The sequence below is a fragment of the Macrosteles quadrilineatus genome, unplaced genomic scaffold (genome assembly GCF_028750875.1).
Source record: "Macrosteles quadrilineatus isolate MER2022 unplaced genomic scaffold, UCM_ALF_1.0 Scaffold_12__1_contigs__length_5162894, whole genome shotgun sequence".
Taxonomy (NCBI): Eukaryota; Metazoa; Arthropoda; class Insecta; order Hemiptera; family Cicadellidae; genus Macrosteles; species Macrosteles quadrilineatus.
Window position 1 is genome coordinate 3,926,375 of NW_026542605.1, and position 23,883 is coordinate 3,950,257.

The 23,883-nt window shown below is 37.7% G+C and overlaps 1 protein-coding gene across 9 annotated transcripts in view; it reads right to left on the bottom strand.

The window, feature by feature from the left end:
• Nucleotides 1-23,883, bottom strand: part of LOC129004874 (F-actin-monooxygenase Mical-like) — a 138,527-nt gene that overhangs the window by 106,999 nt on the left and 7,645 nt on the right. For 8 of the 9 annotated variants that reach the window (XM_054433565.1, XM_054433568.1, XM_054433567.1 and 5 more), the window contains exon 2: nt 18,091-18,164. The exons of the other annotated variant lie outside the window; for it this stretch is intronic. The gene's annotated coding sequence lies outside the window, so the exon portion shown is untranslated. The remainder of the gene's footprint in view (nt 1-18,090; nt 18,165-23,883) is intronic. 9 annotated transcript variants of the gene reach the window in all.

The window sequence follows — 23,883 nt, forward strand, 5'->3', positions numbered from 1 at the left end:
CTACTAAAAGGACGGGTTGCTAATCGTTGGTTCATTTTACAAAACTCTAACGATGACGTATTTTGACGTATTTTTTGTCATCTTTATCAACTTAATTGTTAACTTTTATCTCGATTCTCCTGTGCAGTTTATCCATCAATTCTGTGCTGTAACCGTTATTCAGGGCAATGTACTTTATTGTGTTTAATTCACTACTATAGTTAGTTCTCTTCGTCTAGAGGTATATTAACCAATCTGTGTAGCATTGAGTTATAAGGCTGCGATCTTGTGAGATTGTGGGTGGTTAGAACTATTAATGGATGGTTGTATCTGTGCAAGTGGGTTTTCTATATAATGTTAAAAAGGTGTTTGTTGTCCGATTTGTCCAAGTCGAATTGCCAAGTCAAGAAAGATGATCGAAGATTTTTTTCTCGTGTTCTGTTGTGGATTTAAGCCTGGGATGGATCTTTTCCATTTTTCATTTTTTTCCAATCAAGTTAATCCGTCTATTGTTGCCTTTGAACAACTAAGCACATAATTAACATATCGGTGCCAGTAAACAATCTTTCCTTTGTGCGCATTAATGTCGGCCAATATGCGCTGTTGTTCTATGTTATTAAGGAAGATGACAGATAAAATTGATGATAAGGGCGAACCCATCCATAGCTAATCCTTGTTCTTGTAGATAATAGTTGCTGTTAAACTCGAAATTGTTCTGTTTTAGTACGATTTTTAAAATAAGTGATTCTGCTATTTTTTCATTTTCCAAAGATCCCTTGGTATGGTCCTTACATATTGTTCTACTTGGCTTCATCAATTGGCACACTTGTGTACAAATTGGTTACATTAAATGATACAAATTGTGTGTGGGACGGAATATTTACGGTTCTTTAAATCGATTAACTAAATGTGTGCTGTTCTTAACGCTGCAATTAGCTTTGAATTCAATGTTGTTTTGTATTATTTTGTCAATAAGCTTGCATAAATTGTATGACGGTGCATTATTAAACTTGACATCGGAATATCCTTTTTGTGTATTTTTGGAAGCCCGCTAATCAACGTTATCAGAAGAGACAGGTCAAGGTCATAAAAACCAGTGCTAAAAAAATTCGCGGGCAACATCACACTAAAGACCACTTTTCACTGGAGTGTTGAAATAAAGTGGTTAAGTAAAATACCAAACACTCAGGATCGAGTGGTTAAGTGTAATGTCGTGGTTAGAAGGTTTATCTGACTGAGAAAACTGAACACCCTCAATGGGCGGCCGAGCTCGCTCATTTATAAAACACAACCAAGTCCGTCTCTCCCCCAAACCATAAGCCGAGGTGAGGGGTGCCATAATGGATGGGAGGACCAACAAACAAGCCTATATATAAACATCCAACATTCGTCCTTAAGTCAAGCTATGTTTACGTTTTAGACAAAAATGATGTAGGCTAGTGTATTTAAAAAAAGGTGCTGAGCATGATGCACAAGTCATTGCCACATCAATTTGATATTTCCGGCAAAAAATCCGACACTATCATGTGAAATTCCGACACTCGCTATAAAACCTCACTCGTCTGATATTTGCAATAACAGTTACTCCACCTCCACCGCCTACCGCCAGTCGTGAACGGATGACGTATTATCAGACATGATCACGATATATCGCCTGTGTAACCGGTAGTCGTGAGCAGCGGCGCTTGACGAGACGACTAATCGATACTGAGATGCAATCAGGAAAATCGATCACTCGATTGGAACACAACAAAATATATTGCATAAGATTACATTCTACTAACCTTTACATTTTATATTTCATCACTAGGGCCTAAAGCGACTCTTTTTTTACCAGATGTCAAGTTTTACGATCAAGGCGAAGCCGAGGTCGGGAAATGAGCGAGAGTTAAAAAGACACTTTTTGCCCTTGTGGTAAACTAAATTTTTCGTCATATTGCATCATTAATTAACAAACTAAGCTAGAAAACGAAATATTTTGTATGTAAAGACAACCTCTCTAAAAAAACTTCCGGCTTGTAGTGGGGGAGCTACGTATATCAAAACTGCAAATTGTGATAAGAAAACCCCTTTTGGTACGAATCTAGGTTATGGTCCGACAACTAAAATAAGAAGGGGAGGCAATGCCTAAAGTTGTTATAATCCAAAATGGCGGCTATTTTTCTAAATGGCTGCCCGTATTTTGTGTTTACTTATTCATTCACTGATAAAAGCTTAAAAATGCCATTAACACTATTAAATATTGGTATCATCTTAATCTGGAGATTCCAACCTTTAATTTAATACCAAGTTTGTAATATATTACAATTATATCATCTCTATAATCTAAGGCTGAAAATGTACTAGTTTTCAGTCAATTCTGAAGGTCACCAAAAAGCTGTTTATTTTAAGAGTTAAGTTTTTCACTTACAAGGTTTTTTTACAACGTGTTTTTCCCCTTTGCCTACGTCCATTGAGACATAAAGAAAATTTAAAAAAATGCGAAATCACTGGAAAGAGAGTTTCTTCTTCTTCCTTGAGATATTTTTTTATGAAATATGAGAGGATACAAATTTCAACAAAATTATGTCACTTTCACATTTTTTTTTCTACTAGATTGGCAATACTAAATAGACAAATATTGCCAAACAGCTGATACTACAGACCATTGTTGTGTTTATTATTATGTGTTACTCACGTTCTCAGTGTAGTTTTATTGGGAAAACATTTTTTTTCTGATTCCAGTGAATGAAGATTGAATTCTAAAAAATGGCAAAGTGGTTACACTTAGTTCCTCAGAGTGACTTGGGTGGATATAAACCAAAAGCTGTTGATTGGACCATATTTTATACTATGCCAAAAGACAGATAATGATAGTTTGCTTTTTCCTGCAAGCAATAAAAATATAAATGCTTGTAGCACCGGATATGTAACTCTTGTCAAAAACTTTCAAAACTTTGATGACATAAATAGTTTACCCACCGATATTGATATAAATGTTTTCAATAAAAATCGGTGTAGATAGAAATGAATCGGAATGATGAATCAGAAAAAATAAAATCAGAATTAATTAGGCCTAGATTAATACAATAGTTTAAGAGTGACATAAAACTGAAATCTGGAGAAACCAATCATTTCAAGTCAAATATTTTGCTAAGGTACAAGCACTTTACAGTACATTTAAAGAGCTAGGAAACCCATGTTTCTAAAAATCATGATGACCTTATTGTCATTGATAACAGGGTTACAGTAGACAAACGATTTACTCTATACCTGTACTACCTATAGACCTACCTACAAATTGGCACGGCTTTTTTAGAAACTCAAAGAACACAAAAAAGCTCTTTAGTCTACTTGGAAATCAATCTATAGATACCATTACAAACGTACAGGTTGTAACAACATCGGGTGAAGACGACAAAGGCAATTTAGAAATGCACAAACTTCCCTTATAGATACTACTTGTACTGGTCATGAAGAAGGGGACTAAAAAATAATACTACATATACAGAACTTGGTAGAAATGACTACAAAAATATTGCTCACTGTGGATACTGATGTCTTAGTTTTAGCACTTGATTACTTCTTTACCTTTTCAACAGCGGGTATTGATAAAATTTGGATTGCGTTTAGAACAGGAAAAATTACAGATTTATTCTAGTTCATATAATAACTGAAGCTATTTGGATGGAAAATTATATTGCTTTCAAGCTTTCACAGGCTACGATGGATAGCATTCCTAATTTCAAAGGAAAGTCAAACAAATCAACTTGGAATTCATGGATGTTCTTTAAGGAAGCCACTTCTGAATTTTCGTTTATCTCACAACCACAAAATGCAAATCCTAACGATATTTTGGATAAATTTGAGAGGTATGTAGTTACTACTGTAATGTTAAACTAGTGACAACATCAGTGTTAATGTAGCAAGATAAGAATTTGATAATGACCAAAAATCGTTCACTAGAAAGCCTTCGACCAATAAAAGGTGCATTACTACAGCAAGTTTTGAGTAGTGTGTAACATCGCCAAACGATTAGGGTTGGTGGTTGCATAATGAATCTTGGCAGTTGAAATGGTCGGAATTATCAGAAATTTCTGATTTCTACAAAGAACTCATTAAATAAGTGTGTTTGCAAGTTCTGCAAAAACAAGTGCAGCTGCAAAACTGTTGGTTTATCTTGCACATTGTTGTGTAAAATGCAAGAATGAATGTAAACAATAATACCCCGCCACAGCAAACCTGCAGACTAAGCGAATTTCCATTTGTCTAAATTGATTTTCAAATTAAATCTATTTAAACAACATTATGTTTAACGAGTACCTAGGTTTGCTGCTACAAAGAAACTAATAAAGTTCGTTTTTCAGTAAAATATTAATATCTTGGTATAAAATAAATAAATTTGCCGTTTTTATAACATAAACATCCATAAAAAAGCAAACTACAACATTTTACAACATTCTCCATAAGGACAACATGGTAATTTTAAATTTACAATTTTTTGAATTTTCTCTGTTACCAAAAACCGTACAACAACACTTTGATATAGATACTAAATTATTTCTTTTTTTAAGCTCTTTAATAATAAAAATATAGAGAGTATAGAAAAAGAAATTGGAAAATTTTATGTTTTGAGGCTCAAAAATTAGAAAAACTAATTTTACCCCATAAAACCCCCTGTAAAACCCCGTTTCCATGATCCGATCATTTTGGTTCGCGACCTCATTCAAGTTTATCCTGCCTAACACATTTAAACGAAATTTCATCAAAATCCGACAAAAAATACTTCAAAGTTATCGCGTTCACGGACGCACACACACAAATATATATATATGCTGTATATATATTTGAACGAATGTTGTTTTTTATCTCTAGGGACATCAAAATGAAAAAGTAAATCGGTCCTGGGCCTAGGCCTTACCATGCCACCTACGGCAATAGCGACTTCTCTAGGGTAAAAATGGTGTTGGTAGAAATATTCTGCAACTTATAAAATATAATGTGTTTTTTTTTTTTTTGTTGATAGGCCTATACATTTTCTGTAAATAAATTTACGTTTATTACATTATAACTCAACTTATTTACCTACCTTATACCTAAAAGCTTAAATATTGATAAGAAACACCAATTTGCATGATGTATATACAAAGAAAATATATAAAACCCAAAATACGGGCAGCCATTTTGAAAAATAGCCGCCATTTTGGATTATAGCAACTTTGGTCGGTGCCTCCCCATCTTATTTGCATTGCTTAACCTTAAACTACATTCCAACCAAAGGGCATACTCTTATCACAATTTGCAGTTTTCTTATGGGTTTTTGACTGTAGCTCCCCCACTATTGTTTTCAATTCTGCTAATGCAAAAAACAGCAGTTAGTGATTCAATCATTTCGTCTATTACGATTGTGTTACAGTACGTTATGCCATCGATATATCAAGCGATCAACAACAATAGGCCTAATAAATATCTTGCCTAATAAATCAACGACAAATAATTTCGACCGATACGATTACCACAATCGAAATCTAAAATTGTTTGCAACAGCTGATTTTTACTTCCTGGGGGCTAAAAACGATTTTTGCTCACTAGAGAGTAGAAATACTACTTTAGACCCGTAACGCATGCATTAAAAACGGCTGTTTTTGCTGCAGTATGACGAAAAGTAATTTATATTCTGCGGTACAGTGTAATGTCATCGCGGCATGTTACCAGCTGCCCGAAGCTACCTCTGCTCTATGTGATCTCGCCAAGCCAGGAGGCAGCAGTCTGTCGTACCCGTTTCAATATCTCAATATCTCTCCTATCATCATTACATTGTCAAAGCAACCATTTTGTCAACCACAAAATTTACCTCTGCTCTGTGTGATATTACCAAACCAGAAAGCGTCAGTCCGCCGTACCTGTGTCTAAGGAACATGTCGGCCATAGTCACTAACAAGACTACAAGATCGCGCCACTCGTCCTACACTCAACCTTCACTCATATTTGGGTTAAAATACGCACATAGTGGCGTCCCCATCTTAAATAATTGATAATTGATTGATAATTGATAATGTATCGATATTTCAAACTAGGCTCTCCTATCATCACTTCATTGTCGTAGCAACCTTTTTGTCCACCATTTCATCGTGGTTACCAACTGGACACCGTCAAAATTTACCTCTGCTCTACGTGATATTGCTACACCAGAAGACATCAGTCCGCCGTACCTGTTTCACTCTAGGCTCTCTTAACATCACTTCATTGTCGTAGCAACCTTTATGTCCACCATGCCATCGTTGTTACCAGCTAGACACCCTAGACACCCACTACTCCCACCGTCAAAATTTACCTCTGTGATCTCACCACGCCAGGAGGCATCAGTCCTGTTTCGTACCTGTTTCACTATTTCACTCTCTCCGCTCTCGCATCGCTTGATTGGTCGAAAGCCACCACTTTCGTCTGCGGATCTGCGCACTTTTTCACCCAATCTGGGAATGTCCTGCACCAAACCGGTGTTTTCTCTTTCTCGATTGCACGGTCGGATTGTTCTGTGGTGATACTTTTTGTACGATGAAATGATAGTGAATTCTCGATGAAACGATAATGCATACATCATGATCTTACATGTGTATAGATGTGCAAACGAGCATCAGTGTGTGCCTGTGTACCTGATGTATATTTCTAAATCACTAACCAACACAAATAGAATATTTGAGTAAATTATACTTTTTACTCTACGACGATTGTGATAACTTATTTACGACGGTCAATATCGAAACGATCCTTATGGTAATAGTTTTTAGCGTGCGTTGGTAATATTTAATTTACTACGATAGGTACGTCATAATTATGAGTATTGAGTAATATATTTGCTGTTATTAATTTCCTCCACTAATGGTGTGTATATTAATGGTGTCTACGCATACTGTTAAAATCTGTTGTAAAATCTACGCATACTGTTAGAATGATATTTGTAGATGTGCAGAACCCCTTAGTAAACTAAAATAGGTAAAAAACAAAAAATGAATTTCCAAATAAAAAAAATAAATAACATGGGCCTAACGGGTTTTAATTCTGGTAACGATTTAATCATTACCAGAATTAAAACCCGTTAGGCCCATGTTATTTATTTTTTTTATTTGGAAATTCATTTTTTGTTTTTTACCTATTTTAGTTTACTAAGGGGTTCTGCACATCTACAAATATCATTCTAACAGTATGCGTAGATTTTCCCTGCGACACGAGCTGAGATAAAAAAGTTTTGAATAAACATGGCTTGCCTATTAATATAACCTATATATATTACGGATAACACAATCGACGTTTTTCTAGTCAATATGTGTATACTGTAGTTAAAATATAATTGTAGTTTTCTTGAAGTATTCCCGAACCTAACAACATCATAAAATGGGTTTCTAAATTTAAACCCAAAAAATGTTTACAAATCCTCAACACACTTTCAATTGTTCACTGATAGTATTTGTAGATGTCTTGAACACATCTAAATTATCAGCATTTAAATTAAATGTTTAATGTTTGAAATTAATATAGTCCGAGTCTTAGGTTTAGTTATTCTTGTCAAGTCCAGTAGGCTGCTTATTGCATGAAGGCGATGTCAAACAATAGTCCATTTCATCACAAGTGAACCTTGAACTGAATTACCTTGCTAAAGTCAATAACGTGGATTGTATAACGCAATTGAAATGGCATAGCCGTGTATAAGGAATGTTAGTCTCATAAGTGTTACCATAGATTAAACACCAAGTTAGTTGTATAGTAAATGGATGTCGTGTTGTTTTCCCCTGGAGAACTGATTGGTTTCTCTACAACAGGATTGAGCAAAGGCTTCAATGGCTGTAATGATCTTATATTTGTCTCCAAGGGGGTAACACCGACAGGCCAAGGGGTCTACTTTACGTTAAAACAGCGTGGTGGATGATTTTAGGACGATCGATAAAGCTTTCTTTTCAAAAACACAAATCGCATGTTTTAAGGCCAAGGAGTAACAACTAAAATAACATAGAATGATTTTAAGCACTTGTTTAAGCATAAAGGGGGATTTCAAATGGCAAAGCGTTGAAAGAAATAAGATTTTGTTTGGCAAAGAGTGAGATAAAAAAGGATTTTCCCGTAAAAAGTGTTGGATAACTAGGAATTTAATTTTGCAAAATTTTGAATAAAATGATGGCAAAGAGAAAGATAAAATCAAATGTAATTCAGCTAAGAGTGGGACAAAATAGGATTCATTTTGCAAATTGTGGGATGAATGAGATTACATCTACCAAAGCGTGAAATAAATGTGTATCACACAACATGTGGAATAAAATCGATGTTCTACGACATATTATAGGATTTTTTTGTGTATAAATCGGCCGACCACCGCGACGTAATCCTGCAGAAATGAGTGTAATTGATAGGCTTCCCTAGAGCGACTATACTGGGTCACTAACCTCTAGTTACTGTCAGACTTAACAAGATCAATGTCAATCGTTACTTCACCTCTCCCTGACCAAGCCGATCAGCTGACCAGCCGCTACCCGCTACCTACCGCGGCTTACCGTAGGAAGCGGACACGTGATTTAAAAACGGTTTATCATAACAAATCCTATAGAAAACAATTGTTTGGACATTGATCGAGTAAACAACACGTGGACAAACATTTATCACGTTTTACGTTGACTTTGTAAACATGGTAGATAAATTACTATTTGGATTATTGAAACTAGTATATTGAATCTCCATCTACAATTAATAGTAGAATTTGGTTGGAAAATAAAAATGTTGTCTTCTTCATCTTCTTATTATCTACATTGATTTATTGCCAGTTATTGTTGGTTTATGTCTCGTATCCTATTTAAAATAGAGCTTAAAATAAACATTTTGTCACTACACCCAAAATAACAATTAAAAAGGCAATTACAATAGTTAAGGTAGTTTTAACGTTTAATAGTGCCTTGAAAGCTGTTCTATGGGGGATGAAGTGGTACAGTAGTATATTGGACAAACTTTCTCACATAAAAGATAAGAATGTTGGTTTAAGGTCTGTTTGGTTTAGAAAGCTTATCATTAAAAAAACACGTGGTTCTTGGTAGCCTAATGTATGTTTAAACATTTCCAGTTAAATGTGTGTGGTGTTTTGAGCCTATGTAAAGTTTTTTCATAATTAGGGCACAAGCTATGAAACGTTTGCAAATATTTCCGTTTTCAATAACTTAGGCAACTAATGAGAATATCAATTGGAAAATTACACGGTAGGCTGGCGACAAGGTTAAATCAAAAGTTTCAACATCTAAGATTAAAATTTTTTGATGTTGTAAAAATGACTGAACACTCAAAACTGTAACCTAACTCAGTAAAATGTTTAAATTAGTGATTTTCTCACTATAACACGCAGACAAGTACCATTCGACTGTTGATTGGGCTATTTATTCCTAACTAAATTAATACCTGCGTATTGCTCACGTACATCATGGATAAAAACATTCATGTAGAAAGGTTTACAAATTTACAAAGAGCTAATTTTAGCTCAAGGTCTCAAGGACTTTATCCTACATAACTATTTCGGTAAAAACTACGAAGCCTTGGTAATTGTGACATAATATCTCTATCCTTGTTCTGTGATAATATTTCTCAAGGTTTATCGCTAGTGTACGGCTTAGTGAGTATTTGGCAAGCAACAAGTAATCAAATTGCGCGATAAACGGATTGCCAGCATTTCCGACAAGCGCGGTGCGCCATGGCTTCCTCAAGGCGTGCCCAGCTGTGCAACCAGCTGATTCTGACAGCTGACTGCAGCTGGCAAGGCCGCGGGTGAATCATGCTCCATTGTCGCTGCTGGCTGCAATCGCCACCTTGATTTCGTCTCTGAGAAATATGTACTGTGTGAAATGCCAAATACACTTTTCGTCCTTACTCATTGGCAGCAACTATGAATGCAATCGTTTAGTTTATCTCTTTACACTTCGCACAGGTCGGATGAAGATCACAGCGCTGCTCAAGCATCACCAAAATGTTTTAATTTGATCAGAAATGAATTAAAACAGTACATAAAAGTGCAAACAGCACGTCAAAACTACATACACGTTATTTAAAGGACACATGCACAACGCTGCCTTCTATTTAAATCGCAATGCCTATGAATCAAACATTCTGAAATCCGAACGTAACCAACACACCCGGAAACTGAGTACATATTACACGACTAGAAACATACACACGCGCGGTTCAAGTACTAATGTCACTTGGTGGGAACCGAACCACCCGGACCACGAATCCACGTAGTTATCCAAGCCGGGTCACTGACCTCATGACATAAGTTGGGAACCGTGATGATAATTACACAGGAGAGTATGTGACGTGATGAGCTAAGCTTACGTAAGCAATGCAAATGTGAACACTTTACCCTTCACCGCTCTCCAGCCTTGTAACAACCGATACTGCACACTACGACACAACACACTACCGAGCCTGCTCGTGGCGGTAGTGTGTGTTATACTCGAATTTGAGTGTTGTAAATCGAATTTCAGTGGCTATATCAGTGTTCTTCGACCCATGATTTCCGATAACGATTGAAAAGACTTCCCATATGTAACTTGAAGTTAAAGATACTAGGTGGCGTTCGCAGAGGCATCCACAAAATTGAGCGGAGTCATCAAGGGTTCATATTATATTGTTTTTGTCTTACTGCAGTAAAAACAGTATTTTTTCATGCATGCGCTGCGGGTCTAAAGTAGCATTTTTAATATTTAGGGAGTAAAAATCGTTTTTAGCCTCTATGGAGTAAAAATCAGCTGTTGTCAACTCAGTTGTAAATTTCGATTGTAAACGATTGCATGTATCGAAAATATGTATCGATTTGTGCTTCGTAATCATTTTAACATATTACAGTCTACAGTCTCTTCCCGTAGCATTTTAGCATTGCAGATACATTAATCCATTCCCAAACTCAACACTGCTCACCTTTACTACTTCCTTCACCACACCCTACGTCGTGGACCTGTTTCCCTCTCTTCCCATAGCATTTTAGGATTGCAGATACATTAATTTAATTGCCAAAGACAGTTCCCACACTCTGCGCTTTTAGCCTTACTACTTCCTTCACCATTTACTACGTCATTGGCCTGTTTCCTTCCTTTCTCATAGCATTTAAGTATTACAAATTCATTTATCCATCTGCTCAAACGGTTCCCCCACTCTGCACTGCCAGCTTTTACTACTTCCTTCACCACTTACGTCGTGGACCTGTATTCATCGCTTTCCATAGCATTTTAGTATTTTAGATACGTTAATCTAATTGCAACAAACATCCCCACTGTCCGTACTGCTAGCCTTTACTACTTCTTTCACAATTTCCTATGTCTTGGGCATGCTTCCATCCCTTCTCATAGCATTTCAGCATTGCAGATACATTAAAACTGCTACAAACGGCTTCCAGTTCCCACACTCCACACTGCTCACCTTACTACTTCGTTCACCTGTTTCTACGTAACGGATCTGTTTCCCTCTCTTCCCATAGCATTTTAAGATTGCAGATACCTGAATCTAATCGTCATAAACAGATCCCACACTCCGAACAGCTCGCCTTTACTACTTCCTTCGCCACTTCCTACGTCGCGGACCTCAAGCTAGTGTCGTCATTTGATTATAGTACCTGGGGACCGAGCGTTGCTCGGGGAAAATCATTAGTTCACTCTGAAAGCACCGTAGTATTGGAGATGCATAAATCCACACATCTACATCCTACACAATTTCCTACGTCATGGATCTGTTTCCCTCCATTCCATTGCATTTAAAGATTGCAGATACCTTAATCTAAAAGTCATAAACAGTTCCCACACTCCGGACTACTCGACTTGACTACTTCCTTCACCACTTCCTACGTCGCGGACCTGTTTTCCTCCCTTCCCATAGCATTAGGATTGCAAATACCTTAATCTAATCGTCATAAACAGTTCCCACACTCCGGACAGCTCACCTTGACTACTTCCTTCATCACTTCCTACGTTGCGGACCTGTTTTCCTCCCTTCCCGTAGCATTTCAGGTTTGCTGATACCATAATCTAATTGTCATAAACATTTCAAACACTCCGGACAACTCGCCTAGACTACTTCCTTCACCACTTCCTACGTCGCGGACCTATTTTCCTCCCTTTCCATAGCATTTTAGAATTGCAAATACCTTAATCTAATCGTCATAAACAGTCCCCACACTCCGGACAGCTCACCTTGACTACTTCCTTCATCACTTCCTACGTCGCGGACCTGTTTTCCTCCCTTCCCGTAGCATTTTAGGTTTGCTGATACCTTAATCTAATTGTCATAAACATTTCAAACACTCCGCACAACTCGCCTAGACTACTTCCTTCACCACTTCCTACGTCGCGGACCTATTTTCCTCCCTTTTCATAGCATTTTAGGATTGCAAATACCTTAATCTAATCATCATAAACAGTTCCCACGCTCCAGACAGCTCGCCTTGACTACTTCCTTCACCACTTCTTACGTCACGGACCTGTTTCCCTCCCTTCCCATAGCATTTTAGGATTGCCCATACCCTTATCTAATCGCCATAAACAGTTCCCTCACTCCTGACAGCTCGCCTTGACTACTTCCTTCACCACTTCCTACGTCGCGGACCTGTTTCCCTCCCTTCCTATTGCACTTAAAGATTGCAGATACCTTATTATAATCGTCATAAACAGTTCCCGCACTCCGGACTACTCGCCTTGACTACTTCCTTCACCACTTCCTACGTCGCGGACCTGTTTTCCTCCCTTCCCATAGCATTTTAGGATTGCAGATACCCTAATCTTATCGTCATAAACAGTCCCCACACTCCGGACTGCTCGCATTTACTACTTCCTTCATCACTTCCTACGTCACGGACCTGTTTCCCTCTATTCCCATAGCATTTTATGATTGCCTATACTACTTCCTTCACCACTTCCTACGTCGCGGACCTGTTTTCCTCCCTTCCCATAGCATTTTAGGATTGCAGATACCCTAATCTTATCGTCATAAACAGTCCCCACACTCCGGACTGCTCGCATTTACTACTTCCTTCATCACTTCCTACGTCGCGGACCTGTTTCCCTCCCTTCCTATTGCACTTAAAGATTGCAGATACCCTAATCTTATCGTCATAAACAGTCCCCACACTCCGGACTGCTCGCATTTACTACTTCCTTCATCACTTCCTACGTCGCGGACCTGTTTCCCTCCCTTCCTATTGCACTTAAAGATTGCAGATACCCTAATCTTATCGTCATAAACAGTCCCCACACTCCGGACTGCTCGCATTTACTACTTCCTTCATCACTTCCTACGTCGCGGACCTGTTTCCCTCCTTTCCTATTGCACTTAAAGATTGCAGATACCTTATTCTAATCGTCATAAACATTTCCCGCACTCCGGACTACTCGCCTTGACTACTTCCTTCACCACTTCCTACGTCGCGGACCTGTTTTCCTCCCTTCCCATAGCATTAGGATTGCAAATACCTTAATCTAATCGTCATAAACAGTTCCCACACTCCGGACAGCTCACCTTGACTACTTCCTTCATCACTTCCTACGTTGCGGACCTGTTTTCCTCCCTTCCCGTAGCATTTTAGGTTTGCTGATACCATAATCTAATTGTCATAAACATTTCAAACACTCCGGACAACTCGCCTAGACTACTTCCTTCACCACTTCCTACGTCGCGGACCTATTTTCCTCCCTTTCCATAGCATTTTAGAATTGCAAATACCTTAATCTAATCGTCATAAACAGTCCCCACACTCCGGACAGCTCACCTTGACTACTCCCTTCATCACTTCCTACGTCGCGGACCTGTTTTCCTCCCTTCCCGTAGCATTTTAGGTTTGCTGATACCTTAATCTAATTGTCATAAACATTTCCAACACTCCGGACAACTCGCCTAGACTACTTCCTTCACCACTTCCTACGTCGCGGACCTATTTTCCTCCCTTTCCATAGCATTTTAGAATTGCAAATACCTTAATCTAATCGTCATAAACAGTCCCCACACTCCGGACAGCTCACCTTGACTACTTCCTTCATCACTTCCTACGTCGCGGACCTATTTTCCTCCCTTTCCATAGCATTTTAGGATTGCAAATACCTTAATCTAATCATCATAAACAGTTCCCACGCTCCAGACAGCTCGCCTTGACTACTTCCTTCACCACTTCTTACGTCACGGACCTGTTTCCCTCCCTTCCCATAGCATTTTAGGATTGCCCATACCCTTATCTAATCGCCATAAACAGTTCCCTCACTCCTGACAGCTCGCCTTGACTACTTCCTTCACCACTTCTTACGTCGCGGACCTGTTTCCCTCCCTTCCTATTGCACTTAAAGATTGCAGATACCTTATTCTAATCGTCATAAACAGTTCCCGCACTCCGGACTACTCGCCTTGACTACTTCCTTCACCACTTCCTACGTCGCGGACCTGTTTTCCTCCCTTCCTATTGCACTTAAAGATTGCAGATACCTTATTCTAATCGTCATAAACAGTTCCCGCACTCCGGACTACTCGCCTTGACTACTTCCTTCACCACTTCCTACGTCGCGGACCTGTTTTCCTCCCTTCCCATAGCATTTTAGGATTGCAGATACCCTAATCTTATCGTCATAAACAGTCCCCACACTCCGGACTGCTCGCATTTACTACTTCCTTCATCACTTCCTACGTCACGGACCTGTTTCCCTCTATTCCCATAGCATTTTATGATTGCCTATACTACTTCCTTCACTACTTCCTACGTCACGGACCTGTTTCCTTCCCTTCCCATAGCATTTTAGGATTGCAGATACCTTAATGTATTCATCATAAACAGATCCTAGACTTCGCACTGCTACCCTTGACTACAATGTATCGAGTAATCTTAAGTATAATCTTTGCTCAATATTAACAAGTGATGTTTTTCCTTTTGTACTGTATTTGTAATTTCCTAGTATACTGTGGGTAGTTGGCTTATTATGAGCACATGCTAAAACTTCAAATCTTTTGTTTACTTTTTACTTGTTATTTAATTCAGCCAACATGGTTACCTAGCAACCCATAAGACTAATGTTAAAAAAATGTGATTTTCAGTTTCATTTTTCTACGGATTCCTGAGAGACTTTTTTAACGCTATATAGATGTTGGCACTCACCGATATGGTCTTTATCACCATGCAAAATTTGAAAACGATTGATTCAGCCGTCTAGGAGGAGTTTGCGTATTACGAAATGCATAAAAGTCGACGTATAAGAGCTTCGCTCGCTTCGCTCGCTCCGCTCAAAAATAAAATATTTTTTAAATAGGCCTACAGTAACTCCAACAATCACACATTTCGATACGATCTTATCATCTACTATGTGGTATAACCAACGAACAATGATATAACTCAAGCTTGACCGATGGTGAAAAAAGACTCGTTTCGCAGGACTCTTGGGTCGTGTGGAAACACAAATTTCTTCACCGTGGAATAGTTATTTAGCCTTCTACGTAATAAAATTTTTTTTATCTTATTTAGCTTTAAAAGTCCATGACCTAAAAAAAGCCTAACTGACACTGTGGACTAATATCGGCAATCAAAAAGATCGTTTTTGGAATTTTCAAGTAATTATTTAAGTTTTGTATAATTTTTCGTGCTGGTTAGATTTGAATGGAACAATTAACTAGTGTAAAACCAAAACATCAATGAGTCACGATTTGTATTGACAATCAACACAATTCACTAACTCGACACAATCGGTGACTATCCAAATTATTCACACTAATAAAATATAATTCTACATTTATTCTAACAACAAATTTGTGGTGCACGGGATTGCTCAGAAAGCGTCCCCTCGAAACGTACTGCTCCGAAATGTTTCAAAATATATGTACGTCCAGACATAATTCTGGAACTTATTTCATCGGAAGGCATTGTTTGAAAGGTAATGCTCCAAAAAATTTCGGATCGGTGTCTTTCAGAGCAATGTGTGTACCTGTAATGGTAGATCAAGTCGCGATAAGCCTGGGTGGTGCCACAGAAAGCGCGGGTGTATCTGTCGTTGCTGGACCCCCCGTAATCCCCCAGCTGTCATTTGCCACACCAAGGAGTGATAATAGACCCCTCGCGGCGACCGCTATCCCCCAATTCCCCGGATCTCGGTCGTTTTTTCGTCCCCATCAATCCCCCAGTTCGCCACGCGCTACTTTGCCCACGCGTCTGTAACTGCACGGCCTGAATTAATTAAGCGGAGGAAATTACGAGCGCGCCGCTGCAGAACGGAGCGTACCAACACTTGCCGGTGGATCAGGGTATGAAACACGGTAACGCACCATGCAATGCTCGAATACGAGCAACATTATCTGGGCACTGGACAGCCGAGGTGTGATATCTCCTTTACATCTGTAGGCAGCTGGCTCGACTCCGAGACAGAGCGATTCTGGAGATGTTGTATCACGAAAGTTGTACTTAAATCAAGTACTTGCATTAACCAGGATTTGATCCAACCTAATTTGGGTTAACACGTTGACGTCATCAAAAAGTATAGCCTACACATTACCATTATTATAAACCAAGTGACCTTGCCACTAAAGTGTCATACATTTAAAATCATGCCACTCATATTGTAAAAACACTTGTCAGATCTGTCTACAAAATGACGAACGACCGTGATCTACATTTCAACTTGTCTAAAAACTTGTTCACCGCTTCGGATCGATGGGTGGATCAGCGATCCTTGAGTCGATTTATTCTAAAGTCTTAGTAGAACCTTTGACTATTAATACAATGGTATAACTATAATCCATTTGTGTTTATTTTATATCAATCACCAGCAATGCTTAGTTACGCTTAGTGACTACATTAAGTTTAAATGATGATAACAAATCAACAGTCAAAGATAAAGGTTTTATCGTACACGCCACGATATATGCTTTCACAGTCTGGGACTGACTGGCCCATCTAAATTAAAACCAACAAAACACTTGCATCATATTCCGAATATGCACGAAATAGAACAAGAAGGTTGTAAGAACAAGAAGTCGGTTCTTTAAATCCTATGCAAAGATAAAACAAATGTTGTTCTATAGAAATGGTGATAGTTGGTATAAATAAAGTCCTCGTTCACACAGACTATTTCTACACCCTTAGCCTATACGATTATTTTAAAAAAAACATCAATACTGCTAGTCCGTACAGTGAGGGAATGAGGGAGGGTTATTTTAGTAGGTATCCAAAATTCAATGCTACAGGTAGTCTTTTTTACATGTTAGGCACACATTTCCATCTTTTGGCACAGTTTTCACGTACCGTAATAATAATTTTCCATGACAGCAATGATTCATTGTTCTGGTAGACTATACTACAGTGACAACGTGATAGATACTGCATTACCGACATTTGCAGATTGTAGGTAACGCAGGTCAAGGTCTGTGATAACCATCGCGTGAACTTCACTGCGTGTTGACTGTTGATATTCGACCGCATTGTTAGTTCAACGTGCAATGCCAATGCCACGAAGTTTCTCTCACTTCCTAATTGGTTTTTGTAAAATAGTTCAAATCCCGTTTACCTGCAATAAAGTCAGCCTTCATAACGAACTAGCATTAACTTTTACGAACGATTTGTGAGAGATTCAATCGTTTTCTTATCCAGTTTATCTCAGTTATAAGCTTGTTTGCCTGATGTCTGACTTTTAACATGATTAGCAGATATGCAAAGAAAACTACAACTAGTGGATGAGAGAAAGAAAATACAAAAGTACAAGCATGGGATAATGAGGACAAGTATCTTTAAAGTAAAGGTGTTTTATGACGAGTATTCTACAAAATATTTGTGGAAAATTAGATTAAATATTTATATTTACTTCGAAGTCCACGAATATACATTATTTGACCGCGGAAACATCACACGGAAATTACTAGCCAGTTAAATTTGCAGCAATTAAATTTACCGCAACACTACTACTGTAGTCAGCGAAATTTGTATACTTATCGAACTCCTAAACGCTGCAGTTCAGTGGTTACAGAGTAACTGGCTTACAACACTATGTTCGTCCTAGTTTATAAGTGTCCAGCTACTGTCTAAATTTAAACTCTCAAATTATTGCAAGCATATGCATTGATATTTTTAAAGTAGTAGTTGAAAGGAAAAGTTCCTACCTATCAGTTTGCAGAAGCAGTCGATAGAAGGAACGGACATGGTCACAGGCGGGCATGTTGGGGATCCGCGACCACTGCAGGCAAAGCCAGTAATTAAACACTGGTAGACGTAATTCACATATTTGACCAATTACAAGTAGATTGACTACTACACAATTAAATCACTATTTCAATTATGCTGTACATACTAACTTTACTTATCAAAATCATTCGTTGAACTTAAACAATCTAGACCGAGGAATCGAAAGAAATATACAGTATGATAAAGTACTTTGTCCGCTTAGACAAAGGATTACTAGTTTCAAATCATTGTTACAAATGATCAAATCCAAAATCAAATTGAATGTACAGTAGTCTAAAAACACCCAACAAACGTTTCCGTCATAGACACACCGCCACCAAATAGACACGGCGAACAAACGTCCACCGTTTTATGTGTCATTGTGTGAATTATGACAAAGACGTAGTTATTGGAAGTATTTTTACAAATAAACTTTCCGTTTACTCTACAAAATATAAACCAACGCAAGACATTTCGATTAACATTCCTGGCACCAATGACGGTCCTAAAATACACAAAATCACCCATTTCCGGAGTGGCTGTCGCCACGCAACATTGCATTAGTTACTAACAAGGAACGGTCGACCGGCGTCGCTTCCTAGTACAGCACATAGACTAGGCACTGTTACCATTACATCTCTCCTGCTCCTCCCTGCTTCCTGCTTTCGCCCATCACCACTTTCCTGGGACAATGTATCAAAATTCCTGGGTAGAACAGTAGAATATTACACGCATTCTAGCTGAAGATAACTAAAGCAGTAAAATAGTACACATGCATTCCAACGTAAGTGAACTAAGTTGTTGAATAATTGGGTAAGGCCTAGTTGGAAAAGAAATAAGTATGGCGACAAACCTACATTTGACGATAGGGCAACGGGAACTGACTGAGTGGGCTCAGAGAAAAAAAATAGTTTTGATTTGGTTAGAAACTTTCATTACGCAACGAATAACGCGTTGATATTCGAAGTCACTTTCGATTGGATTATCGAAGGATTTACAATGACAACACTTCAGGGTTTATCGGCGAAGATTACTAAAGGTTAAGTTAAGAAATATTTTAGTTTGCTGATGTCTAAGGTAAGCTAGGTTTCTTTAGCCATGGCCATTTCCAGTGGTGGTGTTTGCAGGTATCCGATTCGAAACTATTAAACAACCACCGACTTTTCCCAGGGTTAAACAGATAACCTTCAGATTACTGGACGAGTACCACAATTACTCAGTATATCCTTTATATTTGTTGAAACAAGTCTAAAATTTAAATAAACAAATTGAAACTATACCTACATTTTGTATCAACTCAGAAATCTAACTGAAACACAAAGATGGCGAAACAAACTTGAAAGAAACACTGACTCTCTAAAGGTTTCGATCAAAATACAATTAAGTGCAACGCTTAAGTGTGCCGGTACTTCGTTAGTTTTGTTTGTCTATATAACTTGTTGAGTGGAAAATGGTTCAATTGCCTAACGATGTTTAAAATATACATTTAGCGCTTTTGGTATATTTAGGAAAATTTACGGTACGATTAAAGGTAAAATTATATAAAAAAAAAGTTCGCGGGGTGAAACTCGAAAAAAAAACAATGTTCAAAGAATGATTTCTGATGTACGATGGCAGAACAACCTACTATATATAGGTAGGGACAAGTATTCAAGGTTGGGCTTCAAAAAGTCACACAGCCTACACCCTGTCGACAATAGACTATAATGTCCCGACTGACGCACACAAACACACAACACAACACACTCGAGTACAGCACATTACAACAAACCGGCAACAGCTAGAGTCTACTAGTGTACATGTTGCTCGAAATCGAGCAATTGTCAAGTGCCGGTGGCGGTATTATACAGAAGTTATTTTAAAACTACAGTAATAACAGTCATAATTTTCGATGAGTTTAAAAGACCCGACTAAATGCTTATGTAACTAATTGAAATACTCACGCTATTTAATAGCGCTTTGAAATAATAAACGCTTCTTGTAAAAATATTTTAGCATTTTTTGGACCCGGCCATATTTTTTGTGTTTTCTACAAATGTTTCCCGACTTAAAGTTGTTACCAGTAAACACTTCTTTATGTATTTATTTGATCTGACTTTAGGTAGGTTTACTTTACCACTTTGACAACATGATGTGTATATTCTTCATAGTTTTTTTTTACTTCCAAAATAAGTTGCTTTGCATAACTGGCAAAAATTATTCATCTCCCCAAGTGATTGTGTACCTGGATTCCTTACTGTAAAACCAGGCCTCTCTTCTAATCTTCTCATAAGTTTTCCTATTAATTGTCTCCTCCTACTGTTTTTAATAATTCTCCTTTAAATTCAACAAATTGTCTTTTCTTCCAACAAAATTGTTCAGATTTGCTTATAACCTCCTAAATATTACAAACATCAATATTTACTCCCAAAAAGCTGGTGAGTTTATTTTTATATACGGCTGTTTTTGTTTTAAAATTTTTTTTTTTTTCAAAGTAATTCTTATGGGGAAAATGCGACCTGTGAGAGCGTCTCGTGTCCTTAAAGGTAAGAGATTTTGAATTCTAAAACCTTTATGCAAAACTACGAACTGAGACGAATTATTTTACACCTTAAACATAAAATCGGTCCAGAAATAACGGAGGAGTTTTGTTCACAAAAAACAGCCCTCACGTATTAATATAAGAGATTCTAGACAAATTCAATGTTATTTTGAGTGTAAAGACATATTTTTTTAAATTGATTGTGTTCTCTCCTAACATCGTTGAAACAACACATAGACTTTGAAATCGGTTGAAAAAGATAAGAGACTACACTCATGAACAACTTTGCTCATTAAAAATGTATAAAATTGCATAACGCAAAACGGTTATATAATTTTCTGGGTGGTTTTGGTATTTTACCAGGTGATTTTCTTCACAGTTTATTTTAATTCGCTGACTAATGAGCAGTTAGGACCATGTGTTTTCTGTTCTGTTTACTTTAGCGCTGCTATTTCGGCGACATCACCGCTCTCAGTTTTTGGAGAACACGTAAATCACAGATACCTAGTTGGAACCTGTTATCTTGTCAAAGTTGCTGATCTAGTTTATGTCAATAATAAATAATTTTACGTAAGTTAAAATCAAATTAGTGCAGTTATAAATAAAAAAGTAAACATAACGCTATTCGTATACTGATGTTACTGACTGACAACCGAAGTTATGCTTCCTGACTGCAAAATGGACAAGAAAACTGTGATTTATAACTATAAAGTAGGCAACACTAACACTGCTGTGTTTAGGTTTGGCAAAAATGCTGTTCTCTAAAACTATAAGATTTTCAACAATGCTAAGCTTAGCAGGCCTAACTATAAAATTTGGCAACGATGTTGAATTGTGCGAGTAAAAGAATTGCAACAATGCTGTGCTTGTATTGTTGTAAATTAAAAACAACTGAGCTGAGCACCCTGAAATTACAGTAGGTAGTATATTTTCTTGAAGCAGCATGTTTTGGAACTTAATCCATTTTACTACCTTGTAAAATTTGATGCCAAACTATTTTAAAGCGCTCAAACTAGTAGCATGACGTCTATGAAATACACCAAATGCAACAGTTTAATACAGTAGGCCTACGTTGTTTGTTTTGGCCACATCCATTCTCTTTATGAATGTTTAGAGGGTGACGCAAAACGTCAATGGTTTGGTATTTACTTGACCTTTGCCTTGAACTGACCATTTAATGGCCGACAACTAAACGACTAAACCCAGAACAGAAGCTACTAGGCCTACTGTATGAGTCTAGTCAATTCGGCGTCCGTATTTTATCGATCTCGGCAATCTCGTCGCGCCGGCACAGCTGACAGGACAGGGAATCCCGCCAACACAACACTTGACTCGGCGGGGGATACTTGGTCGTACTAGGCCCTATTTCATTTCAGTAAAAACACGATTGTAGAATAGAAAACTGATATCGTTATAGGCCTTTTAAAAAACCAATTAACATGATTTTTAATAATTACTAAAACTAAAACTGACTTCATGATAACTGATTACTCCCGAATTAGTTTGGAAATTAGTTAAATTTGACAAGGACAAATTTGGGAGAGCGGGCAAACGCATACTTTTAGAACAACTCCCTACACTATGAAAGAGTTTTTAAGTTGCCGATGAAATTAAGATACTGCTCTGTTACGTTTTAGTTCTTAAATAGTATTTAGAATTTAGTTTTATTTTATATTCTTGTGACGCTACAGTTTTTCTGTGCGAAATAAATTATGATTTGTTTTGATGAGTCAGACCATGAGCAAGCTTTTTGTATAAACTGAGCCTGAATTAACTACAGTTGCAGGATTCACGAACTGCATCCAGTGGGGTCTTGGTGCATCTTATGTGAGGATTCAACCGAAGTTTTAACCTGTTTATCGACATCATCAATTAGGCCTACACTACAAAGTATTTTGGTTACACTTTGGAAGTGTGGAAACTTAGCATATAATGTTTACTGTTTTCCACAAGACCTTCTTTGGCACCTTTTACAAACGTGATACCAGTAACTCATAGATATCTTATTTCATCTTGGTATCGCTTTTTATGGTCTTGGTATAGCAACTTTATATTTGAAAATTTCCAGAAAAGTCCAATATGGCGTCCCAAAAGAGTCCAACTCATGCAAATTCATGCAAATTATAGCAGATTTCTTTATAAATAAAATAAACAAAAGAAACCAATTAAATGGTATGAACAGCTATTTTTAAATACTGTAACCTGAATGGAAAAGTGCTCATCTGTGCACAAGAATCACTAAAACTTTAGCCTAGGTACACTTTGAAATTCACAAGATTCGGGCAATAAATTCAAACCACTATGTTTCGGGTCTCTTGTGCCAGTTTGAACTCATTCCCATTCAGGTAACCCTTGCTATCCTCACAAAAAATCTTTAAACTTTACACTGTTAGACAAAATTAAGTTGGAATTTCACTTTATCTGGTACTGTACACTGATAGTATTTTCAACTAGGCCTAAAGCATGTTTGAGTGGGGAATAAAGAAACAATACTTTTGTATTTCTTAGGCCACTGTGGACCAGGGTTGCCACCTTAGGTCTGGGAAAAATCGGGACATTGCCCCCTCCCTCCCGGATTAACATAGGCTTAAATACGGGCATAAGGAACCAAAATCGGGACTGTGCCGGCAGAATCGGGATGGGTGGCAACCCTGCTGTGGACACACAACCCACTTACTCTTAGCTAGGCCTGCTATTTTATCAAAAGTCCTTAAATAGGTTACGGTACCAACAAGTAGACCTTTCTGCTTGGCTTGATTATGTAAAGGTTGTTATATGACATAAATCAGTAAGTTATTTAACAGCAGCACATTCTGTTTGAGGTTTAAATTTTATATGATTGTTTCCATTGTAAATTTGGACGCGTTGCAGAAAGTCAACAGTCCCGGAAGGTCAAATAATTTATACCTGTGCCGCTAGGTCAAAAACTACAATGTTTGCAGTGTCTGTAGATCAAAAATCCCAGTAAGTCAAATAGTACAGTCCGAGCTAAAAACGTGGTCTATGTTAAAGCAATTGACTTATTGGGAATTTGACCTAATGCAACAGCAGTTTTAATATACCGAAATAAGATAAAATATAAGTTCAGTTTCGCTGAGTCAACAGTGCCGGAAGGTCAAAAGTATAATCTGTTAAAAACAGCGATAGTCCTCTCGACGCATGACTTCAATAATTTCGTGTTTTGGTCTACTTAAAGTTGTGCTAAAATTTT